At 46.8% G+C, this 6976-nt stretch overlaps 1 non-coding gene across 1 annotated transcript; it reads left to right on the top strand.

Annotated features, from left to right (window-relative positions):
• The first annotated feature begins 6250 nt into the window (after window positions 1-6250).
• Window positions 6251-6353, top strand: LOC115065656. The gene has a single exon (XR_003845424.1). It is a non-coding gene; the product is annotated as a U6 spliceosomal RNA (small nuclear RNA).
• The last annotated feature ends 623 nt before the right edge of the window (window positions 6354-6976 follow it).

Here is a 6976-nt window from a genome sequence, read left to right as displayed (position 1 = left end):
GTCTATATATCTACCTTCCTATGAATAGATCATCTATCTACCTGTCACTTAGCCATCATCTGCCATCTATATATCTATATTTCTACCTATCTATCTGCATCTATCTGTCTATCAACTTATCTGGCTACCCAACTGTCAGCACTCTACTTAGCTAATCATCTGCCATTTATCTACTTAGCTGCCTGCCTGCATCCACCCATCCCTGACTAGCGTAGCTCTTCTTCCTTTTGCTCACCCCAGTGTGTTAGTTACTTTGTCACTGTGATGAAAGAGCTGACAGAAGTGCTTTGAAGATGGATTTAGTTTGGCTTGTGGTTTTAGTCCATCCATCATGGTGGGAAAGACACGGCAGCTATGGTTCTGGGTCTGTGGCAGTGGGGGTAGGGGTTGGGGGAGGACTTTGCTTGTCTTGGTATATCTTCATGAAACAGAGAGCTTGAGCAGAAACTGGAAATGGATAGCATCCTCACTCCTTCCCTGGTGAACCACCTCACAGAGCTTCCATAGCTCACCGTGGCGACCAGGTGTTCTAATACATGCATTGATGTGTGAACTTCACACTCAAACTACAACTGAGATGCCTTCCACGCTTCTGAAATCGTACTTGTGTGGTGCTCTTGTATCTCTCTCTCTCTGCCTTCCATTTCCAAGAACCACAGCACAGGTCATGAGAGCAAGAAGGCCCCTCCCTTCCCCCAGGGCAGGCCTTCCTGAGAGAGTGCCTATTGCCAGGGAGGGAGTCTGACAACCCTGCTCTTACATGAGCACATTAGAGACATACTGTGCTCTTACAAGCTGCCTTGCTTGATCTGGCCTGGGCTGGGACCTAGCTTGGTTTCTTTCCCACCTACGCTTCCCCCGATATCACCTTCACGAGCCACACAGGGATCCTGTTCTTAAAGCATATTTCTGCATCTCTGTTGGTAACATTCCTGCAATGCTACAGTTCTTGGCTGGGCCTGAACTCTCTGCAATCCATGAATGAACATAGAAAATTCTCCAAAGAAAACCACCTACAGATCTTTGGAGGTTTGATCCTGTGTCTCGTTCTCATCTTCACTCGGTCACATCCACTTAGGGGCTGTGAGGAGCCCCACTCTCCTGGCTGCTGTTCCCGTTGTCTGGCTTTAATTTGTCTGTGTATGTGACTGAATCATCATTGTCCCCACTCCCCTCTGGTTCCCCTTCCTGCTGGGAGAGAATTTTCATGTTTATTCCTAGATTCTATCTATTCACACACATGAATATGTGTGTTTAAATACTTTAGTATTTATGAGCACATACACATGTTCTATATATTGTGATAGTAAATCCTCACCGACAACTGATAGGATTAGAATCACCTATAAAGCAAGTTTCTGGGTGAGAGCAGGGGCCATCTCCAGGAGGGTTTGGCTAAGGTGGAAAGAGCTAATCTGGATGTCGATGACACCAATCCCTCCTCTGGGATGTCACACTGATTGAAAGTGGAGAGGGCAAGGGGCTGGAGAAATGTCTTCATGGTCACTAACAGTTGCTGCTATTGCAGGGAATTGGGGTTTGGTTTCGGCAGTTAACAAGCACCTATAACTCCAGTTCCAGAGAATCTGATGCCTTCTCTGACCTCTGGGGCACTTAGAAAAACATGTGGAGCACATATGTACACGTAGGAATTCATATATACATATAAATAAAACTAAATAAATCTTTAAAATAATGATAATGATAATAATAATAAATTATTAGCCCTTTTTATGAGGTGCCTTAAGGTTTCCATTGCTGTGAAGAGACACCATGACCAAGGTAACTCTTATAAAGGACATCTAATTGGGACCGGCTTATGGGTTTAGAGGTTCAGTCCATCACCATCACGGTTGGAAGTATAGCTGTGTCTGGGAGGGCATAGTGCTGGAGGAGCTGGGAGTTTTGTTTCTTGTTCCGAACCAACAGAAGACTGGCTTCCAGGCAGTTAGGAAAAGGGTCTCAAAGCCCACCCCAACAGTGACATACTTCCTCCAACAAGGCCGCACCTCCTCCCATAAGGCCACACCTCCTAATAGTACCACTGCCTGGGGCGAGCATATTCAAACCACCACAGAAGGGGACAAGTTCAGCTCTCTGCTTCCGTGCTGCAGATGTGATGTCACCAGTCACTTTACCCTCCCATGACCAACCTTGCCACCCCTGAAACCAGCCCAAACCAGCCCTTCCCTCCAGAACTTGCTGCTGCCAGATGTCGTGTCCTAATGAAGGGGACAGTAACTAATGCATATATATCTACAAAGAAGTGGTCATTTGGCAAACACAGCTCTGCAGCCTCTGGCTTATTTGTTTAACCGTACATGGTCAACAATTTGTCTGTCGTATGTCCTCCTTTGTTGTGTTGGGTGGATGCACAAGAACATTTTTATGGACTTATGAGCATCATGTGACTTGACACGTGCATGTTACGAAAAGACCATCAGTTAAGTTAGTTAGCACAGCCTCTTCCTTTTTATTTTGGCTGATAAGAACATTGAAGACTCGATCGCTCAGCATTTTGTTATTTATCTGCTATTGCTAGCTGTGCATTAGATTCCGCATTACATTCTCAGAACTTAGCATCTTATGACTGAAAAACCATTTTAACTCAAAAAAGAAAACAAACACACAGAGACACTTGCTGCCACAGGCAGTGCCTGTCTGAAGTGTAGGGTGAGAGGGCTGTAAGGGGAGATGGCTGAGAGATGGCGTTTCTAGGACACGCTTCCAGCTTAGCTGATTCTCCCTTAGCGATGCTCCTACTTCTAACTGCAGGGCCTGTGGCTGCAGCTGGAGGGAAAAGCATTCTGTATGGTTCTCACCTGCCTGGCCTTCTCAGGCCTGGAATCAAGCCAGGAGCTTCTTGGGGGTCAATGGGGACAGTCGTTGATCTGGGCCAGTCTGAGAATGGGGCAGAGAGACTCAGGAAGGTGGGGTTTGAACATCTCTAGTTTCTAGTTCAGTTCATATGGAAATGTGATGTGCACACACAGTAGTTTATACAGAATTTTGCAATATCCAAGGGGCTGACAGTAAGAGGTTGTAGAGTTCTTGACCTTAAATGGGACAGCTATACCATTCTTCCACGAATTCTGCCCCATGAATCCATCTTTGGGGGGAAGGGTAAAGACATACCTAGTGCTAAACTGCAAACCTTCCGAGAAGGATAACACATCTTGTTGCTTTAAGGAGGACTCATTTTTATTGTAAGTGGCAGAAACATTAAGCAGCTGGAGCTTGAAGGAGGCTTTAGTTGGCTCGCTAATCTCCACAGACCGGCCGGGAGCAGAGATGGATCATGTGCCAGAACACTCTGTTCAGAAATGTTTCTTCCATTTGTCGGCTTCTCTTCTCTTTGAGCTGGCTTCACCTCCAGGCTTCCAAAAGCACCTGCTCACTTCCAGCCTCAAAGGAGAGGGCAACTCTTTCCCTCTCACCCCAGCCCAAATCTCGGCATCGTTTCTCTTTGGCATAGGAGATACATGGTGGCCATCCATGGGTCCCTCACTGTGATTGATAGATAAAGCTTCAGTTGGTACCAAAGACTGGAGGGAGAAGGGCCAGCCTCATCCAAGGACACATTCAGCGAAGACATGGAGAAAAGGGCAGTCAGAAAGGCAAAACGGACACCCGCTCACCATGCTGACCAGTGTCTACACCACCAGCATCATAACAGCAGTGCATTCTAGAAGAGGGGGCACAGCAGACATGATAAAGATGAACTGGCTACAGGTGCCACACTGGGAAGCAGGCAGGGTGAAGGGGTGTTCTTTAGGATCCCTTTAGGAGCTAGGGGAAAACTCAAAGGCTCTGAGATGTAGGAGCTACTTTTCAAGGTCAGAAGAACTGAAGGTCATGTGGCAGCAAGCAGGGAACCCCTGGGGTGCTGAGGAACAGGCACTGCTGTTCTCCAATCATGCCGAGAGCCTCTCTTTACTAATCCTGGAAGAGCATCCTTAAGTCGTCCGTATTCCTCATCAGCATGTAACAGCATCATGGTTGCAAGGACTCTTAGCCATGCTTCAGGGAGCATGTTGGTGACTAACAAGGACAACTTGTAATAAAGCGAGGAAGGACACTTGTCCTGTGTGCTGTACTCTTATGATCTCTTTATGCTGTTCCCGTTAAGGATGAATAATGTGACTAAGAGGCAGTTGACATTTTCCAAGCATTCCAATACAACCCTGAGAGGTCTGGCCTACTCCTCCAATCTGCCGATGAATGCCATGTGCTCTGGAGGGGAGACCCAGCGATTTACCAGCCAGTGGGTGAGAAAACCGGTCAGCAGATGGGGTCAATGGAACTCCCAGTCATTCATCTCCAACTTCTGTGCCCCAGCTGAGCATCTCTCTGGAAGGAAAACTGGAGGAAGGGGGATGGGAGAGTTGCTTTAAGGAGAAATGTTTGAACTGTAGAGCAATCCACAGTAAGAGATGAAGAAAACCCCAGGTGGTCAAGACATGGCTGTTGGTGCAAGGGCAAGAAACTAAAAGACACACACGTACTGTCTGCTAATGCTGCCACCGCTACGGGCAAGGCAGCAATGTAAGACCAAGATATTTTGAGAAACGAAATGCCACTGTCCTTGATAGCTTTGTGTAGACTTGACCCCAGCTAGAATCATCATAGAGGAAGAAGCCTGGATTGAAACAATGCCTCTATAAGATGGGACTACGGGCAATCCTGTGGGGCACTTTCTTAATTAGTGATTGATGTGGCAGGGCCCAGCCCATTGTGGGTGGGGCCATCCCTGGGTCCTGGGTTCTATAAGAAAGCAGGCTGAGCAAGCCTGTGAGCAGCACCCCTCCATGGCCTCTGCATCAGCTCCTGCCTCCAGGATCCTGCTCTCCTGTCCTGACTTCCTTCAATGATCAACTGTCATGTGGAAGTGTAGTCAAATAAACCCTTCCCTTCCCCATTCGCTTTTTGGTAATGGTGTTTCATCAAAGAAGCAGAAACCCTCACTAAGGCAGGCACCGTTAATAATCATATAGCAGAATGACAACATAGGAACACTGGCTTGGGCAGCCACATGAGGACTTGGGGTTATCCTAAGGAAGTACTGACAGTAGTGCGCTGATTCATTCTTCTTGAGTGATTTTTTTCCTGGGAAGACACAAACCAATGTCTTCACCTCAGATGGGATACCAATGCCTGACTAGAGAAGTAATCTCACGCAAGGCTCCCTTTATAAATCGGTGAGTTTATGAGTGTCGCATGCAGGAGCATGGGTGCCTGGATAACAGGCAGCACACCATTGGAAAGTCCCACCCAGCTCGGTGATGACTCGGTTTTTAATTTCCTGTATCTCATGAGCCTTCCCCTCTTCTTCAAATGGGGACAGGTTCAGTTTGAAGGGAAGGGAATGGCAGTGATGGGCTTAAAGAAATTCATCCACACCCTCTCTATCCACCAGCCCTTTCTGTGATGCAAGGGGGTGGGGGAGGGGTGGGTTAGCCAGCTTTGATCCTCAGGACTCTAAGCTCTAACTGCATCTTGTCACAGTATAGTCTGAAAAAAAAACCAAAAAACCCATAGTTTAAACAATTCGCAACTTCCTTATTTGAACCAACAGATACAGAAGGGGGTAAATCCGCTCGCTCGGCTAACGGTTTTCACTGGGAGGTTTTGGTGTTGACTGTGGGACTTGGGGGAAGACAATTTCTTTGGGTTTCAGGTTTCTCCCATGTAAAACTGGAATAAGAGTGAGCTCTATCTGAGCTATAGTCTCATTTCAGGCACCGTGCTAAGCACTGCCACCGTTTCCTGCCCTCATCGTAGTCATGAGGCAGGGAAACTCCATCTTACTCTGCAGCCCAGGACACCGAAGCTCAGTGGAACGAAATAACATGGATGAGCTGGGACGATCTAAGTGAGTGTTTTATGTGGGGCAGTTTTGGTGATTAAATTGTGTGTGTGTGTGTGTGTGTGTGTGTGTGTGTGTGTACAGAGTTCAAGGTTAGGAGTCTTCCTCTGTCTCTCTCCACTTTAGTTTTTGAGAAAGAGAGTCTTACTAAACCCAGCACTCATTGTCCTGATACCCTGGCTTTCCAGCAAACCCAAAGATTCTCCTGCCTCCCTCTCTCCGATGTGGAGAGTTCAGATGTACTCTATCATCTGTCTTTTTACATGGGTGCTGGGGATCTGAACTCAGGTCCTCACGCTTGCACAGCAAGCACGTTGCCAAGGAAACCATCTCCCCTGGTCCTGGCAATTAAATAATAGTGATTACTAAAATTTTTACATTTGTGTTTACTTTGGCTGCACCGAATACTGAAGCTGGAATGATACAGAGATTAGCATGGCCCCTGAACAAAGACGAGATGCAAATTCACGAAGTGTTCCTTATTTTATTTTAAGAATGGTTTGCATTTGGAAGCTGGAGATATGCTTCAGTGGTTTAAGGGCACTTGCTGTTCTTGCCGAGGACCCAAGTTCATTTCCCAGTATTGACACTGGGTGGCTCACAACCACCTGCAACTCCAGCTCCAAAACCATCCAACATCTTCCTCTGGACTCCAATGGCCCCAGAGCACACAGACACGCGCGCCCGCACACACACATACATAATTTTTAAAATAAAATAAACGTTTAAAAAGTTTTGCATTTTAACGGAGAGCTGTGGATAAAAGTAAGGTGTCTATACTGGTAATAGAACAATCAGGATTATTTTTACCTAATGTTAACAATTTGGAAGCTACCGTATTGTTTCATGTTCCTCCGGCGAGTGAAACCCTCTCATACTCTTTAATATCCTCAGAGGACAGCCTTGTTGACATAACCCAACTTTGAAAGCACCAAGAATCTGAAACATCCAAGCTGTCGCTGCTGCACCTGGGAAAGGGAAAATATGCAGATGTGCCCTTAAAACCCAGACAGTCATCTAGAGGAGAAAGACCGTCCTCCCCAGGGAGGTCAGCAGGCATGGCTGGCAGGGGTGGGAACCATTCGATGGTTTCTGATCATCTACCCCCAT

This window comes from Mus pahari, chromosome 16 (genome assembly GCF_900095145.1).
Source record: "Mus pahari chromosome 16, PAHARI_EIJ_v1.1, whole genome shotgun sequence".
Lineage (NCBI taxonomy): Eukaryota > Metazoa > Chordata > Mammalia > Rodentia > Muridae > Mus > Mus pahari.
Note: the sequence above shows the minus strand (reverse complement) of the source record. Positions and strands in the feature narration are given on the sequence as shown.